Source organism: Vicugna pacos, chromosome 4 (assembly GCF_048564905.1).
Source record: "Vicugna pacos chromosome 4, VicPac4, whole genome shotgun sequence".
Classification (NCBI taxonomy): Eukaryota; Metazoa; Chordata; class Mammalia; order Artiodactyla; family Camelidae; genus Vicugna; species Vicugna pacos.
The window spans coordinates 74,112,474-74,135,747 of record NC_132990.1 but is presented as its reverse complement, the minus strand read 5'-3'; the positions used below and the strand labels follow the sequence as shown (position 1 = coordinate 74,135,747).

The window sequence follows — 23,274 nt, the reverse complement described above, 5'->3', positions numbered from 1 at the left end:
ACCTTAGAGTGTCAACAGAGCAGAGCTGGGACTTACTCAGGGTCAGCCTTGGGTCTGGCTGACCATCATGTCATTGGGACTGTTTACTTGTAGGAATAGAACAGTGTAACTCACTGCTAATAGTGGCTCCTATTCATTGAGCACTTTACCACGTGCAGACATGGGACTGGGCTTTTGTTTAGGTTACTTCCATTTCTCATCCTGAAGACAGGGACTGTTATTCCTGTTACACAAGTGAGGCCACTGAGGCTCAGTGAGATGAAGAATTTTGTTCAAGGTCACACAAGCACCAGGGTCAAGACTCAAGCACAGGGCTAGCTGGTGCCAGACCCCAACAAAATGGCCTCCACTTTCCACTAAACCATATTGCTTCCAATGCCAAGTCTAAAACTAGATCTAACATGAGCACTAAATTGTAAGTCTTAGGCAGCATGATGTAGTAATCTATAAAGCATAGACTTGCCGGTAGTGGAGGAGTAGTTTATATCAGATTAACTTTCTGCTGATAACAATTATAAAATCTGGACAAAAACATATAAAAGAGATTTGTTTGGAACTACTGGAGAGTGACCAAAAGCAGGCAGAAACTAGAGGTGATATGAACCTTGAAATAAGGAAACCATACTGGTAAGAGACACATTTATCTGGCTTTCCCTCTAAGGGCATTGCCTAGTTTATGTAGTGCATGGGGGATAGAACTTAAGCAGAAAGCAGAAACCTTATTGACTGAGGAGAAAAAAATCCCAGAAAACAGAGCTGCAGAGGGAGAAAACTCCCTGCAGATTCTTGGCTGACTCTGGTATAAGGCATGACTCCATGGAGCCCAGAGGAAAACACACCTGAAAGGCTGAAAGAGCTGAGCAGAAATTTCTGCAGCTGCTTGGCATTAGGGTTACAGAGTTTCTAGTTCAAATCTCACCAAGTTAGAGTGGCTTGGTAAACACACCAGGCTTTTCACTGAGATCCTAGGAGATTGTTACTTAGGAGTAAGGACCAAAATAAACCTGTGCTAATAAAGTCTAAAACCAGGGCTTCACAAGATTGAGGTGAATGGCCAACAATTAGAGAGAAATGATATACAAAATTCTTCAGAGGAAGATAACACAATCCAGAAGCTCTACATTATATCATCACAATAGCTAGAATGAAATAAAAAATTACTAGATATGGAAAGAAACAGGAACATGTGACATATAGACAAGTTTTTTTTTTTTTTTAAGGTCAGTAGAAACAGATTCAAAACAATCTAGATGCTGGAATTAGTAGGCAAAATATTACATTATTATGATAAATTTGTTAAAGAATTTACAGGAAAAGGCAACTACAATGGATGAAAACATGGGAAATTTCAGAAGTGCATTAGTTACCTGGGATGGTCAGAGCAAACTGGGTGGCTTACAGCAACAAAAATTTATTCTCTCACAGTTTCAGAGACCAGGAGCCTGAAATTTGGTTGTGGCAGGGCTAATTCCTTCTGAGGGCTCTGAGGAAGTATCTGTTCCATGCCTCTCTCCTAGCTCCTGGTTGCTCAGAGTGGACCTTTGCATTCCTCAGCTTGCAGATGCATCATTTGAATCTCTCTCTATCTTTACATGATGTTCTCCCTGTGTCTCTCTCCACTCCTTATAAAGACATTAGTCAATGGATTAAGGACCCACCTTATTCCAGTATGACTTCATTTTAACGTACCTAATTACATCTGTAATGATACTATTTCTAAATAAGGTCATATTTTGTAGTGCTAGGGGTTAGAACTTCAACATATCTTTTTTGGGAGGATATGGAAACTTTTTTTAAAAAACAGATCAGGTCAAATTCTGAACTTTAAAATACAATGGATGTTCCTGGAGAATGTCATTCTAAGTGAAGTAAGCCAGAAAGAGAAAGAAAAATACTGTATGAGATCGCTCATATGTGGAATCTTAAAAAAAAAAAAAGAACATAAATACAAAACAGAAACAGACTCATAGACATAGAATACAAACTTGTGGTTGCCAAGGGGGAGGGGGGTGGGAAGGGATAGACTGGGAGTTCAAAATTTGTAGATACTGACAGGCATATGTAGCCTAGATAAACAAAATTATACCGTATAGCACAGAGAAATATGTACAAGATTTTGTGGTAGCTCACAGCAAAAAAAATGTGCAATAAATATATGTATGTTCATGTACAAGTGAAAAATTGTGCTCTATGCTGGAATTTGACAAAACATCATCAAAAGACTATAACTCAATAAGAAGTGTTTAAAAAATATAATATCTGAAGTCAAACATTACCATGGGATGGGACTAGACCCATTAAAAAAGGACCAGTGAGTTTAAAAACAGATCAATAGAAATTATCCACGCTGATGCACAAAGAGAAAAATGATTTAAAAAATGAACAAAGCCTCAATAACCTATGGAACAGCATCAAGCAGTCTTAACATACATGTAATTGGAGTCCCAGAAGTGGAACAATAGATGATGGAGCAAAAAAGGGTTTTTTTTTTTGGATGAAATATTGGCTGAGAATGTTCTAAATTTGAAAAAGCAATCAACCTACAGATCCAGGAAGTTCAGTGAACCCTAACCAGGATAAATATAAAATCGTACTTAGGCATATCGTGGCCAGAATGCTGAAAACCAAAGATCAGGAGACAATCTGGAAAACAGCTAGAAAAAATATATAATAATCATGTATAGGAGAACAATGATGCAAAAGACAACAGACTTCTCACAAAAATAATGCAAGTCAGAAGACAATGGTACAGCATCGTAAAAGTGATGAAAGAAAAATTTGTCAACTTAGAACACTTTCAGGAAAATATATTTCAAAATGGAAAGATTAAAAGATTCTTGAAGAGACAAAAACAGAAAATTTGTTCCCAGTAGACCTGCATTATAAGAAAGGTTTTTAGGCTTAAGGAAGATGATACCAGATAGAATAGCAGATTTATAGCAGAAAAAAATAGCACTGGAAATGGTTAAGTATGTGAATAGAAACAGAAGACTATTTTCCTTTTCTTAACTTCTGTAAAAATTAATTGACTCCCTAAAGCAAAACTGAAAGTGTCCTTTGGGATTTACATCACATATAAAAGTAAAATACACGACCACAACAACACAAAGGACAGGAGAGAACGAAATGGAATTCTACTTTTGAAAAGTTCTTACAGAATACATGAAGTGGTGCATTATTATTAGAAGGTAGACTGTGATAACTTAAGAATGGATATCATAATCCCTATGAGAACAACCCAAAATATAAAGAGGTAGAGCTAAAAAGCAAACAGGGAAGACAGAATGGAGTCTTTATAAATACTTGATAAACCCAACAGAAGGCAGACAAAGAGGAACAAAGAAGAGAGGGGACAGACAGATAACAAGTAGCAGGTTGACAGACGTAAACTCACCCACAATAATAAGTACATTAAATGTAAAAGGACTAGATTCTCTGACTAAAAGGCAGGTATTGTCATGCTTGATCTTAAAAATAGTCATGTCTGAATTATTGGTATGTAAGCAGGAGAATTACATGAGATTGTGCACAAAAACTCTGAGCAGGGAGCCCGGCCCATGATGGCTGCTGCTTGAATGAAAACTCTGAACTTACATTTCGATTCCTTTATCAGAAGCCTGTCGGTGAACTTCCCATGGGGAGGCCCCAGTCGGCCGTCCACATAGCATCTTGCCCAACTGAGAATTCATCCAATCAGCTTCATGCCAAAGAGTTGGGACCCTTGTCACTGGCAGCTGCTTGTAGACTATGTGTGTGCTTTTCAGGAGCAGGAAATGACCCTTCTCCTTTACTTGCTCCAAAGTAGGGGGTAGGGACATGGAGGTTGGTAGGAGGGTTTAAGGCACAAACAAACAGATCCTCAAAGCCAGGACTGGAGCTGAGCTTTCCTGAGGCTGCCTAGGATCAGAGGCTTGTGGCCAATGTGGCTGCCTCATGCCGCCCAGCCTCCTATCCTTGCCTGGAAGCTGGTGCCAAGGTCTCCCCTAATTGCCAGCGCCCCAGGGCTGCGGGCAAGGTCTTCCCCAACAGGAGCTCTTGTTCTCTGGCCTGAAAGGTCAGCCCCTTTCTTACCGCTTGTCTAGTTTCTTCTAGTTAAGCCTGGGCACCTACGTTACCACTTGCGAGTTGGTCTGTGTGGGCAAGGAAAGGGGCCCTGGGACCCTGAGCTGCACTTTCATGGGTCCTCCCCCTCACCTCACATCTGGACTCACAGCTGAGTCCAGAGCCTTGAAGACCACACTCACTTTTAGCAACTTCCTGTCTAGTCCATTGGTCTGTCCCTCCTCCAAATCCCCAGTCACTAACCCTCCTCCCACATGTGGGTAACTCTACCCCGATTTCTAACACCATAGACTAATTTGGCTTGTCTATATCTTTTGTATAAATGACAACTTTTGCACATCGTATTTGTGAGATTCATCTCTGCTGTTGAGACTAGTTGTAGCTCGTCCATCCTTAAAACTGACCAGTCACCTGCTGCGGGAACAGTCTACCAGTCGTTTGTCCATTCTACAGCTGCAGGACATTCGATTCATTCCGTGCAGGACTGGAACACTGCTGTGAATGTTTCAGGTCACATTCTTTGGAGAACACACGAATGCACTTCTGTTGGGTACGTGCCTCAGAGTGGAAATGTGGGCTGGGGGGTAGAGTGTGCTCAATTTGAGCAGATCAGATACACACTTCCCATCAGCTGGGTGTGAGTTCCGGTTGCTCCGTGCGCTCACCAGCGCTTGCAATTGTCAGCCTTCTTCACTTTAGCTTTTCTGGTGTCCGATGTGGCAGCTCAGTGTGGGCTTAATGTGTGCTTCCCCCGATGAGTCATGAAGCTGAGCAGCTTATCACGCATTTCCAGTCATTTGGCTATTCTCTTGTGAAGAAGTTTAATTCAAGTCATTTTCTCCATTTTTCTCTTGAGCTGCCTGCCTCTTTCTTCTGGGATTGTAAGGCCAGTCGGCTCTGCCCCACAAACTCAAAGCCATGGTAGTGGGGTCAAATTTGCATTGTAGGTGGTGATGAGGTTTCAAATAGAAGACATAGTGTGTCATATAAAATTAATCCAATTTGAATTGATTTTGTATTTGATTGATCAGCTTGTCTTGGTTTTATCGTTGTATGAGAGCTGTAAGGAGTTTATGCTTTATTTAATCTTGGTGCATGTTGAGTAACACCACAGTAAAAATCACTGAAGGTAACAAGAAGGGCCCACGAGATCCCCTCTCCTCTTGGAAACCAGGAGGAGAGTTTTCAAAACATAAATCCAGTCTGGTAACTCCCCTGTTTGACACAACTCAAAGGATCCCTTCTGTCTGGGATGGAGACAAGGCTCCTCACCTGGCTCTCTGGCCCCACTGACACCTTGCACCTGCTCCCCTGTGTCATTCACTGAAGCTGTTGCCCCTTTCTGGTCTGCGATCTCTCACATCGGGCCTTCGCTCTGCACAGGCCCTCAGCTCTTGCTGCTCCCTGTTTTGAAGCAGCTCCGGCCCATGCCCACTCTAGCCACCCCTTTGCTTAGAGTTAATTCCTTGCTCAGCCCTCAGCTCAATTATCACTTCCCAGGGAAGCCCTCAGCAAGGCCCTGAAACACACCATCTCAGCTGATGTTTGCCTTCTTTGCATAATCTCAGCTGCAGTTTTTGATTTCTTCATGTCAGTGTCCCCTCCTGGGCTGCAGGTTCCACAAAGGCAGGGATGGCATTCCCCCCACCCCCAGCTTTTCTCCAGCATCTACGCCAGGGCTTGGCAATTGCTGGGCGCTCAATACACATTTGTTGAGTGACTTAATGATCTGAGCTGGTGTAACCCTCTCACTGTATTGGTGCTGAGGGCAGGGAAGGCCCAAGGTCACATGCAGGGAAGGGCCAGAGGCAGGCCTGGGGCCCAGCTCTTCTTTTCCAACCACAGGAATGCTCCTCTGGTCAGGAGCATCGGGGCCAGGCCCACCTCTTCACGATAATCTAGTCCAATTCTTTTGTGCTTCAAATGAGGAAACTAAGAACCAAGGAGAGGATAGGGATTTCCTGGAGTCACATGGCGAGGCAGAAGCTTGGCTGGGTTTGGGACCCACGGGGTCTGACACTCAGCATTCTTCTCACCGCCCCACACTCTCTTGGGGGCTGGAGACCGAGGCAGGTGGGGGTCACAGTTTTCCTAACCCTGACTGGGAGCCTCTGAGCGTGGCTGGGTTTCCCGGTGGGATGCAGGCTGGAGACTGATGACAAAGACCTTCCTTGTCCTCCTCCAGAGTCCATTCTAGAGTCCCATGGGGAGCAGTATTGAATTCCTGTATATGTGAAGGTGAGAGAGGACAGGAATGTTCCAGAATAAAGGCTGGGGACCCTCAAAGTGAAGCAGGAAGGACAATTCACAGCCAAGGAAAACTCCAACTGCCTGGCAGGTGCCCACTTGTCCCTGGTCTCGGTCTGGGTGGATGTGATGAGGGGGAGGGGAGGGGAGTGGTGAGGGAGGGATTTAGACCGAATTGCAGTGGTTCACTTAACCCTTTCTGGGCAGAAGCAGATGACATTTAAGTCGAAATTTCCATTGAGATCATTGTAGGTTGTCATGCAGTTGTCAGAAATAACACAGAGAGACCCCTGTCCCCTTCCCCCAGGCTCCGCCGGGGGAAACATGGAGCAGAACTGGAGGACAGTATCACAGCTGGGATGTGGACATTGACCCAACCCACCCGTCTTCCTCTGATTTCCAGCTTTACTTATACGCTTTCATATGTGTATTTAGTTACACATAATTTTACCGCAGGTTTGGGGAGCTTCCATCACAGTCGGGGTACAGACGTTTCCACCAGGGCAAGAATCCCACCTTTGCTCTTTTATACCCACACCCCCATTCCACCCCCATCCAGCCTGTCCTCCTAACCTGGCCCCCACTGCTAACATTTTGTGATTTCAAAAATGTTATCTGGATGGAATCATAGCATCTGTAACCTTTGGGGATCGGCTTCTCCCCGGGCAGACTCCACTTTTGGAGGCAGCACCCTGTCTGCAGACTCTCAGAACCCCAGCGGGTGGCTTCTGTTACTCCCACTTTCCAGCTGAGCAAACCGAGCCTTTGAAGCTCCAGAACCAGCACTCTTGATGGCCACAGCAGGAAGCATCTCCTCAAGGAGAAGCATGTGAGGGGGGCCGGGGCTGGTGACGCGATGGCCCCCTGCCCCTTGCTCAGCCCTGCTGTGACCTAACCTGTCCTCTGCCTGCCTTGCCTGGGGTAGGTCTCCTCTGCCCCCACCCCGTCCCCAGGGCCGTATCTCCTCCACACAGAGGCGGTGACTGGGGGCCCCATTCGGCCCCTGAGATGCTGTGTGACTTGCACGGTGGCCCCATCCTCTGAACTCAGCATCCTCCCTGGGTAGAACGGGGAGGCGGGGGAAGGATCACACCCTGCGAATCCGTGAAGATGCAATGAGGCAACGTGTGAGGAGCAGTCAGCAAAGTGCCAGGCGCAGAGTGAGCCCCCCGCGCACAGCCGCCCCATTTGGCAATGAATTATGTATGGCCTTCTGGTAGCCCTGCTCACTGGGGCTGCGTGCCTTCTCCAAGCTTCTCCCGGGTCTCTCTCTTCAGTGAGGGGCTCAGGCTCCCCTGGGAGGAGGGGGGCAGTGTTCTTTGTCTCTCCTGCAAGGACCTGATCAGCTTCTGGTGGCCAACGCCTCGGCCCCGGGACACCCATTTCACAGGCTGGAGAACCAAGGTCGGGGCTCAGCTCAGGAACGTAGTAATGATACTACTACTAATAATTGCGGCAGCATCAGTAACAATAATGATGATGGTGGCAGCTGGGCTTCACTGAGCCTTTTTGATGGGCGAGGCTCATTAAACAGACAATCGTTCATTCAACAAAAATCAGAGCTCCGCCTGTGCAGGCACTGTCCTAGGTGTGGGGGCAAAGAACAGAGGCCTGCCTTCACGGAGCTCAGATTCTACTGTGGGAGAGCCGGCTGTTAATGAGTCATTGATTCAGTGATTCCTCAGACGATGGAGACTGGAAAGAAAGAGAAGAGAGAGCAGGAGGGGTCAGAGGAGACGGGTCGGCCAGGGCAAGGCTTGCTGAGGAGCGCCCTGAAGGAAGTGAGAGAGCGATCCCATGAGACATCTGGGGAGGAATAGTCTAGAAAGGCGCAGCAAGTGCAAAGGGCTTGGGGGAGGGCAGGGGCCAGTGTCTGAGGCACGCGGACCAGCTGGTATCATGGGACGTGTCAAATTCTCAGGGCAACCCTGTGAGCTGGGTACCACTGTTGCCCCATTTTAGAGATGAGAAAACTGAGATTCAGGAAGGTTTTGTATCTTTGTTCACATGCTTTGCTGCAGACATGCTGATGTGTTTGATTACTGGGGTTGCCCCACACTTCACTGGGGGTATGAGGAAATGCCTGGTATGTGTCATATAGTATCCTTTCTACAGCTAGAAAGATTCTGAGTTTTGGAACTATCTGCCCAGGGATGTGGAGTCAGGGAAGGTGGGCCTGGTCTTCCGCTTTACTGCTCCTGTCCCACCCCCACCTGCCTTCTAGCATGTGCCTGCTCCTGTTTAGTCCTTTCCCAGGCTGCGAACCCCCAGTATCCGATTCACAACAGCGTTTCAGTCTACAGACAGGAGGTGCTGTCTCTGTGTGCCTGCAGCTCCCCATCAGGACTCTGTTGCACTTTCCAAGTCAAGCCCAGAGAAGCCACAACTCAGGCCTGTGACTGCATCTCTCCGAGGCAGGCCCTGGGGGGCAGGCAGGCAGCTCGTCGATGGATCTGCCAGTGTTGGCCCCCAGTGGCCACAGGAAGTGTCCAGGCGTGGACTCATGCTGTCTGACATTTCCGTCAATGGGCCTTGATGAGGACTGAATGGTGAGAGTCGCCATAGAATCAAAATGACTCTGCAGAAGGAGGAGGGGCTGGGGATGAAGACAAATCTGCTGGGGAAGGAGGCCTCCTGGCCTTCTCCCCAGCCTCCCTGCCTCAGGTTTGCCCCTTTAATCCAGCCTGCAAAGGGTCCAGATTCATCTTCCCAGTTAATCCTCCTACCTGAGCCACCAAACCTTGGCTGTTAACCTCGCTTGTAGCGGCTGAACCTGCCCCACTGTCTCCCCTCCAGAGCACACCTCTGGCTACACTCCCTTCCACGCCTTTGTCCTCACTGTGTCCATGTCTGGAATGGCACTGAAGGCAAACTTGTAGGCCAGCTCCCAACATCATGAGCGGCCATCTTTCTAAAACTCCTCAGGGCCTCTTTGCTACACCTGGCCTGCTCCATTCCACATCCTCCTGGTTATCACAGCCCGGCTTCCAGGTCTCCTACAGTCTCCTAACTGGCCTCCCGGCCCTGGAATAGGTCGCAGCTCCTGGCAATTGAGGCCCTTCCAATTTGCGGGTTCCAGCCTCGCGGCTCCCCCCGTGCCCTCCCTGGCCCTGCCTCCACGTGGGCTGACAAAGCTGCTTAGGGCTCTCTGGGCCTCTGAGGACCCTGTTCCTCTCCCACTTCAGGACCTTCTTCCGTGTGGTCCCCTCTGCCTGGAACACCTTTCCCTCTGCTCTTAACCTGCCTAACTCTTCCTCATCCTCCAGGACAGTGTTGATTCAACCTCCTCCAGGAAGACTTCTTGGATTTAGGGTCCCTCCTATTGGCTCCCAGAGGCCCTACATCCCTCATGTCATACTGATCCTGCCCCCACCATACTGAAAGTGGCTGACTTGCCACTTCCCTCTGAGCCCTGGTGTCATGAAGACAGAGCCCCACATTGGCCTCTCTCTCCCCCAGCCTGGCCAGGGCTGTGAGCCCAGGAGGGGCTCAAGAAAGCCCAGAGGGGAGAAGTGGGAAGTGGAATAGCTGCATTTATTGAGCGCCTACGTGGGGCCAAGCCTTTCACAAGCACGGCAGCCCGAGTGGTTTGTTAGGCCTTTCTGACTCGGGGTTCAGTCACCATCTGGCCACACCCAGCACTCCTGCACTATTCTCTTTTGATGTGAATAATGGGCACAATCCTGGATCCTGTCTAACAGCGTTGTGAGGATAAAGGAAACAGTACGTGTCAGGTGCTCATTTCAGCCCCAGTATTCAGTACGCGTTTAATGTTTGTATTGCTATTAATTATTGGGGCTCTAGAGTCAGCCTCTGTGGCTTCAAATCTAGGCTCCTCCACTTGCTTGGCTCTGTGACTTTGGACAAGTTACTTAAGCCCTCTGGGCCTCAGTTTCCTGATCTATAAAATGGGACAAATCATAGGCTTAGTCTGTCTCTCTCATAGGGCTGCCGGGAGGATGACATAAATGATTATGCATACAGACTGCACGATGCTTGGCGCAGGGAGACCGAGCAAATGCTGGCTGTTATTGTTACTGACTCAGAATCACCCTGAGGTCCTGATTCTGACCCTAGTGAGATTCCAGACCCTGGAAAATCTTCCGAAATGACTGATCTGAGTTGGGGCAGGAACACATCTTAAAACTCGTGAAAATTCCCTTCCCGCCCCCTGTATCTCCTGAAACTGTTCCATCCGTGTCTGATGGTCAGAGGCACCAGGAAGGTCTTCCTTGGACCTCCGGGGATTCCTCTGGGTTCCCATCCGGTGGAAAGATGAGGGAAGGAGCTGATGAAGCCCAGAGCTGCCCAGCTCAGCGCAGAATCCAGCAAGGTGAGCAGCCTGGGCTTCTGGAGGGTTCCGCTGAGCTCAGTCTTCTCCCAGGCCTCCCAGCCAGAGCCAAGTGCAAAACCACTTTTGTTCCCTGGATTTAAGTCCTGCGGATGCAGTGGGTGAAATTGAGTCTGAGAGTCAGAGGGGGAGAGGGAGAGAGAGAGGTAGGGTCTGAGCAGGACGGAGGCAGGACAGGGACCCTGGGCCGCCTGAGAGGGGAAGGGGTGTGGGAAACGCAGGGCAGGGCGTGGGGCAGGGCCAGCAGCGCTGGGAAAGGGAGCCTCGGGGAGGCCGGGGAGGGAGGCCTCATACCAGACACTGTCTAGACGCAGCAATTATTGTCAGCTCGGAACACCCAGGCTCTGCCGGCTCAGCTGAAAGGGAGCTTAACAAAGAGCCGAGAGAGGAAGAAAGCGGGGAGAAAAGCGCCCGCGGAGCCGGCTCCTCGCCTGTCGGGCTCTTTTTCTGCCCGGCTACCCCCCTTTGTGCTCCGTCGCTGTGAAAGCCAGTTCAGAGATGCCCGATGGGGACTCGGCTCCTCCGGGGCCCAGAGGGCCTGGCCAGGGTCACTGTGTGGGTTTTGGGCAGGGAGAGGAGGGTGTCCTGGAGGGGAAATGCATTTTGCACTTGAGTTTCTTTATCTGGAGGGCAGTGGTGGTGGGAACCGAAATGGGAGGAGAGAGCAGGCCCGAGAATTTGAACCTTTCCTTTTCTGTAGTGCTGAGCCAGTGACAGAATTCCCTGAGCCTCTCTTTTCTCATCTGCAAAATAGGAACAATACCACCACCTGAGCCGTGGTCCAGTTCTCTTCCACCTTGCAGCGCTGAAGCCCACAGCCCTCATCATACTGGTGGGGAAGCTTCAGGGGCTCAAGTGACCTGGCACAGGCCGCTCTCCTTGCTAAGGGCCTTACCTCCATAGTTTCTCTGCCTCTGTTATTATTATCCCCATTTTGCAGGTGAAGAAACTGAGGCACGGAGGCCAGAGCTACTTGCCAGAGCTCACAGCCAGCCAGGCAGCAATGGGTTTGTATTCCAGTTTTCTCCCTAACCTTAACCATAACTTTATGATGTTCACCCACCCCAGGGGGTTGAGTACTAAAGGAAGTAGCAGGATGGATGGGAAAGCCACAGGCCCACGTGGTCCAAGACTGAAAGTAGGGTCAGAGCAGCAGGTGGCCAGGCCACAGTCCCCAACCACTGTCTGGAATCAGGCCTCAGCCAAGCCACTGGGTGCTCATATTAAGGGCAGCACCAGGCTGAGCAGACCTGCTCTCCATCCCGGGAAAGGACCAGCCCAGGTCCTGAGTGGGAAGTGGGTTTAGGTGACCCTGGGCTGCTGCATCAGGGCCCCCTCGGCACCCTGCGATAGTTAAAAGCATACAGACATTGACCTCCAGCCACTAACCCAGCACTGCCCACCCCATCTCCTTTGGGGAGGGGATCAGGCGCTAGTTCCAGGTTTCAGAGTCATGTGTTCATGTGTGTGTGTGTGTGTGTGCGCGCGTGTGTGTGTGTGTGTGTGTTTGTGTATCCAGGGATTTCAGGGCTGGGGCCAGGGGCTGAGGTCCTCCTCCATCCATCATCCCCCTGGTCTGGTCAGGCCTGGACAGACCATTCCCTGGTCCTGGAAGGTTTGGTTGTACCCCCTGCGTCCTGTCCTCAAGGGGAGGGCAGGACACTCAGTGCAAGGGACACACACTCAGTCAGTCTCACACCCACCACACAGGTTGCCCCAGAGGCTGGCCCCTGACACGCCTCCCTCATCCACATCCCTCCTTGGAGTGCAGGCACGGGCTGCCAGAGACTCAGCCCCTGTTGGCCCTGGTCACTGTTTGCTGAGCACCCTCCCTGTGTTCAGCACTGGAATGTACCTTCTTCTGCTCCTACAATTCCACTGCTCAACACTGACTATAGTTTGAGTTCAGACCCCTTTGCTTGCAGTGAAGGCCACCATGAGCAGACTCAGCCCCTTTCTGGAGGATGCCAGCGCATCCCACAGTACCACAGGTGGTTCCCTTTGCCCTTCTCTGTTCTGCTCCTTTGCTGGAGCTGTTCCTGCAGCCTGTCTCCACCTTGTCCCGACACAAATGCCTGACCTCCTGTGAGCCTCCTCCCTTGGCTGCCCTCTGTCTTCCAACAGCACTGGCCTCTCTCGTTGCACAAGCCAGAGGCTGGCACTTCCCTAACACCTCCTTGGCCTCCTTCACCTCCATACTATGACACACCATCTCTGTCCTCAACCTCCCAAATCATGTCCAAGGCCAGCCTCTCCTCTGTCTCCAGGCCAGGCTGCCATCGCTCTCCCAAGAACTTGTACCACTCCTGTATCCACTCTTGTCCCCTACAGCCCAAGTCAGCTTTCTGGATCTGGTCTCTTCCCTCTGCTCTATAAAACCCAAAGCTTCCAGCTGCCTGTAGGACAAGGGCCACGAATGGGACACACTAATCCCCTCTTGGGGGCCCTGGGGTCTCTGCCCTTGGGACTCTTATCCACGCCGGCCCCTCTCCCTCCACCAGTCACTCTCCCTCTGGTTAGTACCTCCTGGTCCTCAGGCACCCCTTCTCAGGGAGCCCTCGTATGACCCCTGCAGAGATCAGGCCCCTGGGACCAGCCCTTCCAACCCCCTGCAGGGTCCCCTCCCAGCCGGATACCCTCTTGTCATTATTTAATGTATTATTCATAGGGATTTGTGCAGCCCCTGCCTCCCCTGCAGGACTGTGAGCCCCGTGTGGGCCCGGCTACGTCCGTCTTGTCTGTTACTGTGTCCCCAGCCCTCTCCAGGTAGGTCCCCTCTCCAGGTTTGGTTTTCAGCTTAGCTCCATCCTAAGGCAGGAGAAAGGGAGCCCTAGGTCCCTTCTGTCCTTTCCTCCAGGAAGCCCTCCTGGCAGAGGCCATGGGGTTTCCAGGGCAGCCCTCCTTCCCCTCCTCCCCCAGTGATCACCACCCTGACAAGGACAAGTCACGATGTTGATGCCACTATGGGCTGAAGAGCACCATAGGGCAGGGCTGCAGCCACCTTATGCCCCAACTCTCCAAGCCCCAGGGCCTTGCACAGCCCGGGGCTGGTGGTATCCAACAGAGCACCGCTCTCAGCTCAGGCTTGGGAAGGTTAGGATGGTCAGCCTTGGGTGGATCTAGCAGGAGAGCCCCACAGATTCCGGGCCTGGGAGAGGAGCCAGAGGGGTGCAAGGAGGGGCTGAGGAGGATGGCAGTGCCCTCTCCACATCCATTCCCCTCCCAGAGACCCCCCGCCAGCTGGTTTCCCCCACTCCAACTGGTCCTGCCTCTCCTGGCACTCCCCTCCCTGACCCCACTGCCTGCCCCTCTCCTCCCTTGCCTCTTGCCTTCCCTCTCCCCATATCCTGCTCGCCTTCCCTTTCCCTCCCCCTCCCCAGTCCCCTTCCCCGTCCTCTCCTCTCCGCTGCAATCCTCTCCTCTTTTCTCTGAGTCCTTCTCCCTCGCCTCCTTCCTTTCTTCCTGGGTTAAAAATAATCAACTTTCTGGGAAGCAGCAGCTCCTGCTGAGCCGCCCTCCCCACACTTGGGAGCCCCTGAGAATAGCTTTCTGCGGTTCTCAACTGGAGCCCCTCCCCTCCCCCACCGCCCCCCTCCCTGCGAGCTGACTAATAAGCCCAGGCCGCAGCAGCACTGCCAGCTCGGCTAGAAAGGTATTAACCGCTTCGTGCCCAGGTAGCTTGGAGGGGTGTGCGGCCCCCTGCAGGCCGGCAGGCCGGGAGGGCGCCCCCCTCCTTCCCTGGGGTCCCGGGCAGCCTCGGAAGCCGGCTAGACAGCAGCCAAGCCCGCAGCTCTGAGCTACACGTAGTAGACGCTCAATTAATATTTGTGGTTGGAAGAACTTTGACCAGTGACCAGGCTCGATCTGGCTGCTTTTGCATCTAACTCGGGGCTTGGTGGCAGCAGAGGGGAATGGCGGGGCGGGGGGAGGGGTGCTCAGACATGCAACGGAAGGGAGAGGCTGATGCTTCGGGGCTATGTAGAGCTTGTGACTGGACTGGTGAGGTTCCCTCCGTTTGGTGCCCAGGATTCCTCGCTCCCTGGCGCTGGGCATCGCCTGAGGAGAGTCAGGGCCATTCCTGCTACATTGTGGGCCAAGGGCAGGGAGGCGCTGAAAACTGTCCTGGAATCCAAGACCGTCCACCACCTTAGCGATCTTCTTGCAAAAGGGGAAACTGAGTCCCGGAGGAGGCAGGAAGTCTCCTGCCGTAGACCTTAAGGATTCAGGGCCGCCGGAGACCCTCAGCTCCACCACAGGGTTTTCTGCGGGTGTAAGGCTGCGGGGTGCGGTGGACATCAAGGTCAAAGGTGAGGAGTAGATGGGGAGCGAAAGAACTCTAGCGGGCAAGGTCCCCGCTGGCTCCGCCCACTCCGCGCGGTTCTGGCATTACCTCATCGCGGCGCGCGCCCATTGGCTGGTTCCCCCGGAGGCCGGCCCAATGCGGCGGAGCCCGTTAACCCTTCCCGCCCCGCAGGCTCGGCCCTGGTCGTGCCTCTTGTCTCTGCGGCCCCACGCTGCCTTCGGGCGCCCATGGGCCACGGAGACTAGGGAAGGGTACTTGGGGGGCAGGCCAGCGGCCTGAGAGCTCAGTGGTTAGAGCACAAGTCGGCCAGCCTGGCGTGGACCCCTTCCCCCTACAGGCTTCGTGACCTTGGGCAACCGGCCTCACCTCCCTGAGCCTCCTCCGCTTGTTTTCTCAGCTGTAAAAAGACGTGGATGATGTAACTCCTGCCCTTCCTAATTCCTTCCCCGAGTACTTGCCAAGTGCCGGGCACACGTGGGCTCCGCGTTCCTCACTGCCTCCTCACTGCAAGAGGTACAGTTATGATTATGGGTTTTCAGAAGAGGAAACCAGCTCAGAGCAGCGAAGCGCCTCCCAAGGTCACACAGCAAGAAAATCACAGAGGTGGGATTTGACCCCAAGCCGGTGTGCGTTCTGAGCCTGGATTCCTACCCAAGGCAAGAAACTGCTTCTGCTGGGATGTGGTGCTTCTAGGAGCTCCTGGTTTCGCAGGAGGGACAGGACTCCCATCCCCAGCTAGCCAGACCACCAGGAGCCACTGTGACCAAATAATACTAGTGACAACAGCTGAAGAGCCAGGGCCTCTGGGAAGAGAAGGCTTCCTGGAGCAGGCGGGTCTAGAGGTGAACATTTAACGGGGGAGGCGGAGGACCCTTTGCTAAAGGCTGAGGTACTGGTTGGAGTGCAGGAAGGGCACAGGCAGTAGGGTCAGGAAGCTCTAAAGAAGCCTGGAGGATTCCCTGGGGTGGACCCGCTGGTCCAGGGTCGGCCACCCAATGCCACCCAATGCTGATGTGGAACATATGGAGACTGCTCACATACCTCACGTCTAAGTATTTACAAGTTATAAATCAAGCTAACGAACTGCTAAATAAAATATGTTCTGTCCTCCTTCCTTGACAAATACACCTTCCTAAGGGCAAACATCCCTGGAAGGCTGGGTTTGTATTTAGAAGTCTCAGACGCCAGGCTCCACGCTGGAAGTGGGGCCTGGGCAGAGGCAGCGCTGGCCTGCAGTTTCCACCCAGCTCCTCTTTTCCTTCTGCCCCAGGTTTCATTCTTTTCCAGGTAGGTTTTTGGTATGGACACTCCAGCTTCAGTGTATAAACTCTGCCCATACCCTAGGGCTTATGGGTATCTAAATGGACAACTCAGACCACCCCCAAGAGGATGGACCAAGGAGGTGGGTTGGGGGTCACTAAGCAGGAAATTCCACGGTCCCAGGTGTCCAGATCACGGATCTCCCTGGGACTGTCTCCTTGGTCTCGAGCACTCCCTGCCCCATGAGGAAAGGCCCACGCGGAAAAGGGCCAGAGTGCTGCTGTCTGGTTGGGACTCTAACCTGAGAGCACTGCCGGGGTCTCTGGGCACTGCTGCCGCTGGGGTGGCCCAAGCTGGGTACAGCGCTTCCCTCTTTTTTGAACTTACTCCTGACCAACACTTCCAGATGTGCATCCCAGGTGCTGTCTCCTCCCCAACCCCCAGCCCAATACTTACCCAAAACTAAGGAGCTTCCCACTTCAAGAAGTCAGCTCTTTCCCTCCTTCGCCCACTGCCCCTGCCCCGATCCAGGCTGGGCCCCCAGCTCCCACTCTGCCCATCTCCCTGTCCAACCTGCCCCCTATGTCTGCCAGACAGATCTTTCTAAAAAGCAAGCCTGACTGACCACTTCCTTCCCTCTCTACCCATCCCTGGCTCTCGGGCTCTGGGTGTAGCATTCCCAGGCTCCATCACCTTTGGTTCTGAGCTCCAGCCGTTTGGACCTTCTCTCCTGTCTGGACAGCTTCATGTCCTTTCTTCCCCGGGCTTATTATTCTCTCTGCCTAGAACCGTGCTTTCTGCTTTTCATCTTGCCAACTGCAGCTCCCTGAATCCCTGGACCAGCAGAAATGACACCAGCACCATAATGAGCTGATTGGCTCTGGAGTTACCTGTTTCGAGTGTGTTTCCCATCTGGACTGTAAGCACCAGGTGGGCAGGCTTGATCCGTCTTGTTCATTGCTCCATCTTCAGTGTTGACAAAGTGCCTGGCCCTGAGCAGGTGACACCGAAAGTTCCCTGGACAGAAGGGTCTGCACTGGAATAGAAATGAGGAGACTGAGGACAACAGAATCTATTGCATGCTTACTGGGTCCCAGGCCCTGTTTTTTGCATAGAATATGCTTATTTCTGGCAATCATATTTGAAATAGGATCCATTATTCTCTTCATTCTCCAGAATGAGGACACAGAGGGTTCAGAGACTTAGGCTCACAGCTGGTAAGCAACAGACCCAGATTTGAACCTGGGCATTTGAGTTCCAACGCTGAACCACTTCCTCCCATCCAGTCCCAGCTGGGCACTTATCTTGCTGTGGGTCCCTGGGCCAGTGTCTCCACCTCTCTGAGCTGAGGCTTATCCATGTGTGCAACACAGGGTTCCAAAGTGGTGATCCCTGAGGTCTCTTTCAGTCTGACATCCTGGGGTCTCATGACCCTGCCTGGGAAGCTCCCCTGGTGATCTGCACCTGCTTTCAGCCCCACTCCCCAGGTCTCAGGCCAAGGCTCTCTGTGGAGGTCCTGCAGGTGATGCTGAGGAGTTGAGTGGATGGAGAACAGTCATGGGTGTGAGGCAAGGCGGGGACTGGACATGCCTATTTCTCCACTGACACAACAGAGAGGGGAGAGTAGCCAGGTGGGTAAGAGGTCAGACTTTGGACGCAGAAAATTTCATATTCTGGCTCCTCCAGGAAGTCTAGGGAGCAGCTGCGTGGCCTGGGGCACAGCGTTTCCCCCTCCCAGCCTAGGTTTCCTCATCTGTTGTGCATCATTTGAGTTGGAGAAACCTCGCTGTCAGAATATCTCACAGTGCCTGGCTCACATCAGGTTGGGGGTGGTCAATACTTAGAAGCTGTGATCAATTTTCCCTTTTTAATCAGTGGGTCCCAGCAGGCAGGAGGCAGGGTCCATGGCTCCCCCAACCAAACTGATCAGGTGGTTCTAGAACTCCTCTCCATTTGAAACATTCCACCTCAGAGAGCCAGGAGCCTAGAGCACTCAGCCAGGGAACCAAATTGTCTTGTCATCATGGTCAGCTGGTGTGGGGCCTCCATCTCCCAGGGACTGCTCATCCCCTCCAAGAACTGAGCTGCCAGGTCCTAGGGCTCAGGGAGAGACTGGAGACTAGTGGTCTATGGGGGCTGAGCATGGCAGGCACGCCCATGGGCACTTAGAATAGAGCCAGGCTTGGGTCTCCACGCCAGAGGGGACTTTTTACAACATCTCAGGGGACCCAGTTTGCAGGAAGGACATGACCAGGACACTCACTTGGGGAAGGGGCTCACCTAGGGGATGAGCTGCACCTCCCAAAGCTCAGTTCCCTCCCAAATCCAGCCCCACAGGGACCTGGTAACCCTGAAATGACATCCCCTGTGACATTTCTGAGTTTCTGCAAGGTACTGTCAATGTGACCCCATTTTACAGATGAGAAAGTTGAGACCCCAGACAGAAGTCACCTTAAGGCTCTGATGCAGGTCAAGTCACCAAATACTCCTGAGGCCCTGGGCTGACCTGGGGTAGGGGTGATGGGGGTAGGAGGGAGTGGGGACAGGTAGCCACTGGACATGGTTCTTCCTGTTAAGCAGCTGTGGTCTGGGTGGGAGTGGGGCTGACCACAGCCCAGGTAAGTGTGACCTGTGGGTGAAAGGGTGGGGCCTGGAGCAGCTCTAGGGGGAGTGCAGACAGCCTCTAGCAGAAATGGGGGCTGATTCACATATGAGAGGGCCTTGCTGGAGGTGGAACTGTGACAATGTTGGCCATGGGAGGGGTCAGGGGTTCAGGCATTAACTGAGCAAGATTTGGTGCAAGGCCCTGGGCTGGAGAGAGAATGGAGGAGGAGAAGGATGAGTCCCTGTCCTCATTGGAGGGGGTGGGGTAAATACCGTGGTGGGGAGATAAGACTAGAGGTTGCAGGAGCCCAGAAGAGGGGCACCAATGCAGACTTGCTGCGTGTTGTTAGGTCTGTGTGTGAATATGTGTGTTTTTGTGTGGTCAGGTTATGCAAGGTGTGTGTACTGAATGGTCTGTGTGATGTGTGTGGAGTATGTCTGTGGTTTCTGGCATATGGAATGTGTGTGTGTGTGCGTGTGTGTGCACACGCGCCTTTGTGACTGTGATCTGTATAGTGGGGTGTGTCTGTGCCTGTGTGTGGTGTGGTCTGCATGATGTGGGGGAGAGTGTGCTGGTGTGTGTGTGTGTGTGTTGTGGGGTGGTGGTAACTGGGACACTCCCCAGGGGAAGAGCTAAGGAGAGATGGAGGAGGAGATGTTAACCAGGAAAATGGGAGAGGAGAGGGGGTGTTCTGGGCAGAGGGAAGGAACAGTGTATGCAAAGGCCTCTAGGCAAGAAGAGGCCACCCCGCCCCCTGGAGCACTGGCGCACTTGAAAGAGCTCCAGTGAGGCTGGGGGGCAGGTAGGGGGAAGGCAAGGATGTGGGGGCTCGCAGGGCGGGCCTTTCTCAGGTAGCTTGAGGGTGTGCATAAACAGGAGTTGGGGGTGGCGCTGAGAGGTGCCAAGCCACACTGACCAGGCAGGAGGGGCAGATGCTGGGTGGAGGTGGGGATGTGTTTGGGGAACCGCCGGAGCCTTGGCCGTGCTTCTGGGAGGCTGCGTGGTCTGGGATCCCAGCCCTGAGCCTAATCCCTGCTCAGCTCCTTAGAGCAGTAGCCCGAAGCTTCTTAGTTCCCCATTTATATATTGGGTCCCTAGATTGTATGCCGAAGGCACAAGAAAGAGCCCAAGAACTGTCCGTGTTTTGGGTGCACTCACTGTGCGTCTCTGGTGAAGGACGGGGTGGGCATTTGCTGAGAAACTTTCCCAGCATCCCAGGAGGCTGAGATATGGAAGATGGCAGCCTTGGCCCAGGACTCAACTGTCAGTACCTGGCCTGAGGGCACAGAGGAGGGAAGGGAATGGGGGGTCGGGGTGGGGGAGCCAGGATTTAAACCCAGGTGACTCCAAAGTGGCCCTCTCACCTGACTGCGACTACGATCATACTCTTCATCAAGCTTCCCCATACTCTTCACACTGGGTGGTATTTTCTCATTTGATCCTCTGGCATCATAGATTCCCCATGGCTATTACACTGGATTATCAGTCCTGCTTCAGAGATGCAAAAACTGGCCAGGATGCAAACCCAGGCAGCACCCCCACCCCCGCCCCCTCCTTGTCTGTCTGCAGCGTTTTCTCAGCATATGCCAGAAAGGGTCCTCAGGCGTGGGTAACAGACAGCATGTGGCAAGGCAGAAAGAACTTGGGCCCAGAAATCCAGCTCTGCTGCCCATCTGCTGTGTGACTTGGGGTGAATCCTTTCCCATCTCTGGGCCTGGGTTCACCCAGCTGCACAATTCACTCGCTGCATCTGAGATTTGTTGAGCCCCTGCTAAGTGGTAGATGAGGAGCCTGACGTTCAGAGAGCCTAAAGGACTTGCCCCAGGTCAAGCAATCCACATTAGGCGACTGTAGACTTGAACCTGGAACCCAGAGTGTGCCCTTCACCTTGGCCTAATCCACAGCCCCCAGGGGGGCTGTTCCCACCCCTAGCGGCCCGCAGAGCGGGGCTCAGGGGCCCCACGCGGTTCCAGGCCCTGCCAGCCTGACGTCAGGCCGGGGCCAGAGGGGCCCAGCGCTCCACAAACAGACGGCGCGGGCCGGGCCGGGGGCGGGATGACTCAGGGCCCCGAGACGGCCGGGAAGCGGAAAGTTTTGTGCAGATGACATCACCGGGCCGCGAGGGCGGGAGGGGGCCGGCTCCGGGAAACGGCGGCCTGGCGGGCGGCCCGGCCTGGGGCAGGGCGCGGAGGGGCGCGGGCGGGAACGCGGGGCCGCCACGCTCGGCCGCGCCGAAAACACACCGACCCCCACCCGCCGCGAGCCCCGGGTCCCGGATCCAGGCCCCGGAGCCCGATCCCGCGCTCGCGGGCGAGGAGCGAGCTCCACCCGCCTGCGAAGACGCCGCGCTCCCCAGCGCTCCGGAGGCAGCCGCATCCATCCTGCTGCGTCCCTGCATTTTAATTACCGTCGTATTAATATTCATGAGCCGGGACTCGAGGGGGACCGCGGGCTGTCATTTCCCTCGCCCGCGCACCACCCCCCGCACCCCCTCTTCCCCGGCTGAGTCGTGGGGTTTTTTTCCCTGCCCGCTCCCAGCCCCGCCCGCGCCAACAGTTGGTGCACAGCCGACTTGAAAGGGGGGGGTGTGTGAGTGTGAGCGTGAGTGTGAGCATGAGTGTGAGCTGGTGTGGGTGCCAAGGGCAAGAGTGAGGGCGGAGCGGAGACACAGGGTGAGGGGGCTGAATGTGAGTGTGGAATGTGCCCTCGAGGTCTGAGTGTGTGTGTCTGCCTGTGTGAACAGTGTGTGCTGGTGTGAGCATGCGCCTGTGCGCACACGTGTAAGCCTATGTGAGTGCCTCTGTGTGTGTGTGTGTGTGTACGTGTGCACGCGTGCCTGTGTGTCTCTGGGCAGTGCCAGGGACCGTGTGCAGGTCTAGGGGAGGCAGCTGTGTGTGCAGTCCGGCATGGAGCTTGGGAGAAGGGTCACAGGGCCTGACTATCAGTGGGGAAGTTGAGGCCTGGGGAAAGGCTGGGCCTTACCTAAAGTCACCTGGTAAATGGGTGGCACGAAGAGACAGAGCCTGTGACCTGTCTGTTGGGTACTTTCTGCTCCCTGCTCTCCTGTGCTGTTTACAACAATGGCAGACAGGATGTGCTGAGCTCCCCAGCAAACCTGGGCAGCAGGCGGCTCTATCACTCAGGCCCCTCTGTCAGTCAGGCCCCTTCTCAGACAGGACACTGAAGTACTGATCTAAGTTGTGAGAGGTGAAGCTGGAGCCCAGAAATGTCTGAGGCCAGCGCCCCCGACTTCAACAACCACACCAGGCTGCCCTCTGTGGAATTGTGTGTGGGGATCCCCGCTGGGGCAATGTCGGGGTACCTGAAATTTCCTCAGGGATCCTGGTACTGCCTGTGCCCAGGCATCAGAGAAACATGGCTCATGATCTGTTTCCCTCCCAAGCAGGGCCTATGCCCCTGGCGCTTCTGGTCCCCTTACTTGCCTCCCTCGAAGCACCCCCCCAACCCCGCCCTACACAGCAGGGGCTCCACAGGATGCGGGAGGTCTTGTTTCACAAGGCAGCAGGCAGACAGACTTCAAGGCTCCTGGCCCTCCTCCTTGGGCCCGGGGTCAGGCAATCACTCCTTCATTCATTCATTCGTTCATCAACCAATGCTGAAGACTGCTCTGGCAGAGACTGCCAGAGACTGCTCTCGGCACTGGGGATCCTCTGAGTTTGGGAGGAGCACACACTACACTGTTCCCAATTCTGGTCATCTCCGCCCCAGCGTGCGGGCCTCTAGGCTCTAAGAGGGGGCTTTCAACTCTCTGCGCGCACGCTCCCTAGGGGTGGGGTCTAGGGCACCTGTGCACAGAAGACGGCTTCCCACCCCCCGCCTTGCCTCAGAGGTCCAGGTGCACGCATGCTGGGAGGGCCCGGCAGAAAATGGCTTGTTGTCTCTGGGCTGGTGGAGAGCTGGCCAGACCATGCTAGGCAGCCTGGATCTTTTCTTCCCTCTCCTTCTGGAACTTGTCCTTATCCTGGCCTCTAAGCCAAATAATCCCAGGGGCTGGCTGATCCGTCTTTCCCTGGGTGAGCCAAGGCCAGCCTCCCTCTCACGTCCACCCTGCCCAAGTCCTGCCCTTCTGAGCACCCAGAACAAGCCCATCATTCCCTCCTCTCTGCCCACGCGGGGCTGGGCTGGAACTCATGTTCCAGCCAAGTCCCCTGAGTTTTTTCCTCCCCTCTTGGGGAGCTCTATGGGAACAGATAAGAGGACAGGAGGTGCTGTCTGGGACTCTCTGAGAGGAAGCAATGGTTCCACTGGGCTTCACAGGTTAAGTAGGAGTTTGCCCTGTGAATGGCGCTGAGAAGGGAGGAGAGGCATTCCAGGCAGAGAGAATGGCTCAGCGGCATGACTGCAGCCCCTGTTCTGGGAACCAGAGCAGGCCAAATGCATGAGGTCTGCAGTGGGGGAGTGAAAGATTTTCTCCTGAGAAGCCAG

The 23,274-nt window shown here is 53.6% G+C and overlaps 1 long non-coding RNA gene across 5 annotated transcripts; it reads right to left on the bottom strand.

The window, feature by feature from the left end:
• Positions 1–6,292: 6,292 nt before the first annotated feature.
• On the bottom strand, positions 6,293–22,830 carry LOC140696179 (uncharacterized). Of its 5 annotated transcripts, XR_012072310.1 has the most exons (4): positions 22,672–22,830; positions 17,114–17,259; positions 15,330–15,467; positions 14,358–14,936 (listed from the first exon to the last, which is right to left on the bottom strand). It is a non-coding gene; the product is annotated as an uncharacterized lncRNA (long non-coding RNA). The 5 variants fall into 5 exon arrangements; XR_012072309.1 differs by lacking the exons at positions 14,358–14,936; positions 15,330–15,467 and adding an exon at positions 6,293–8,004; XR_012072306.1 differs by lacking the exons at positions 14,358–14,936; positions 15,330–15,467 and adding an exon at positions 8,295–8,905.
• Between the last annotated feature and the right edge of the window lie 444 nt (positions 22,831–23,274).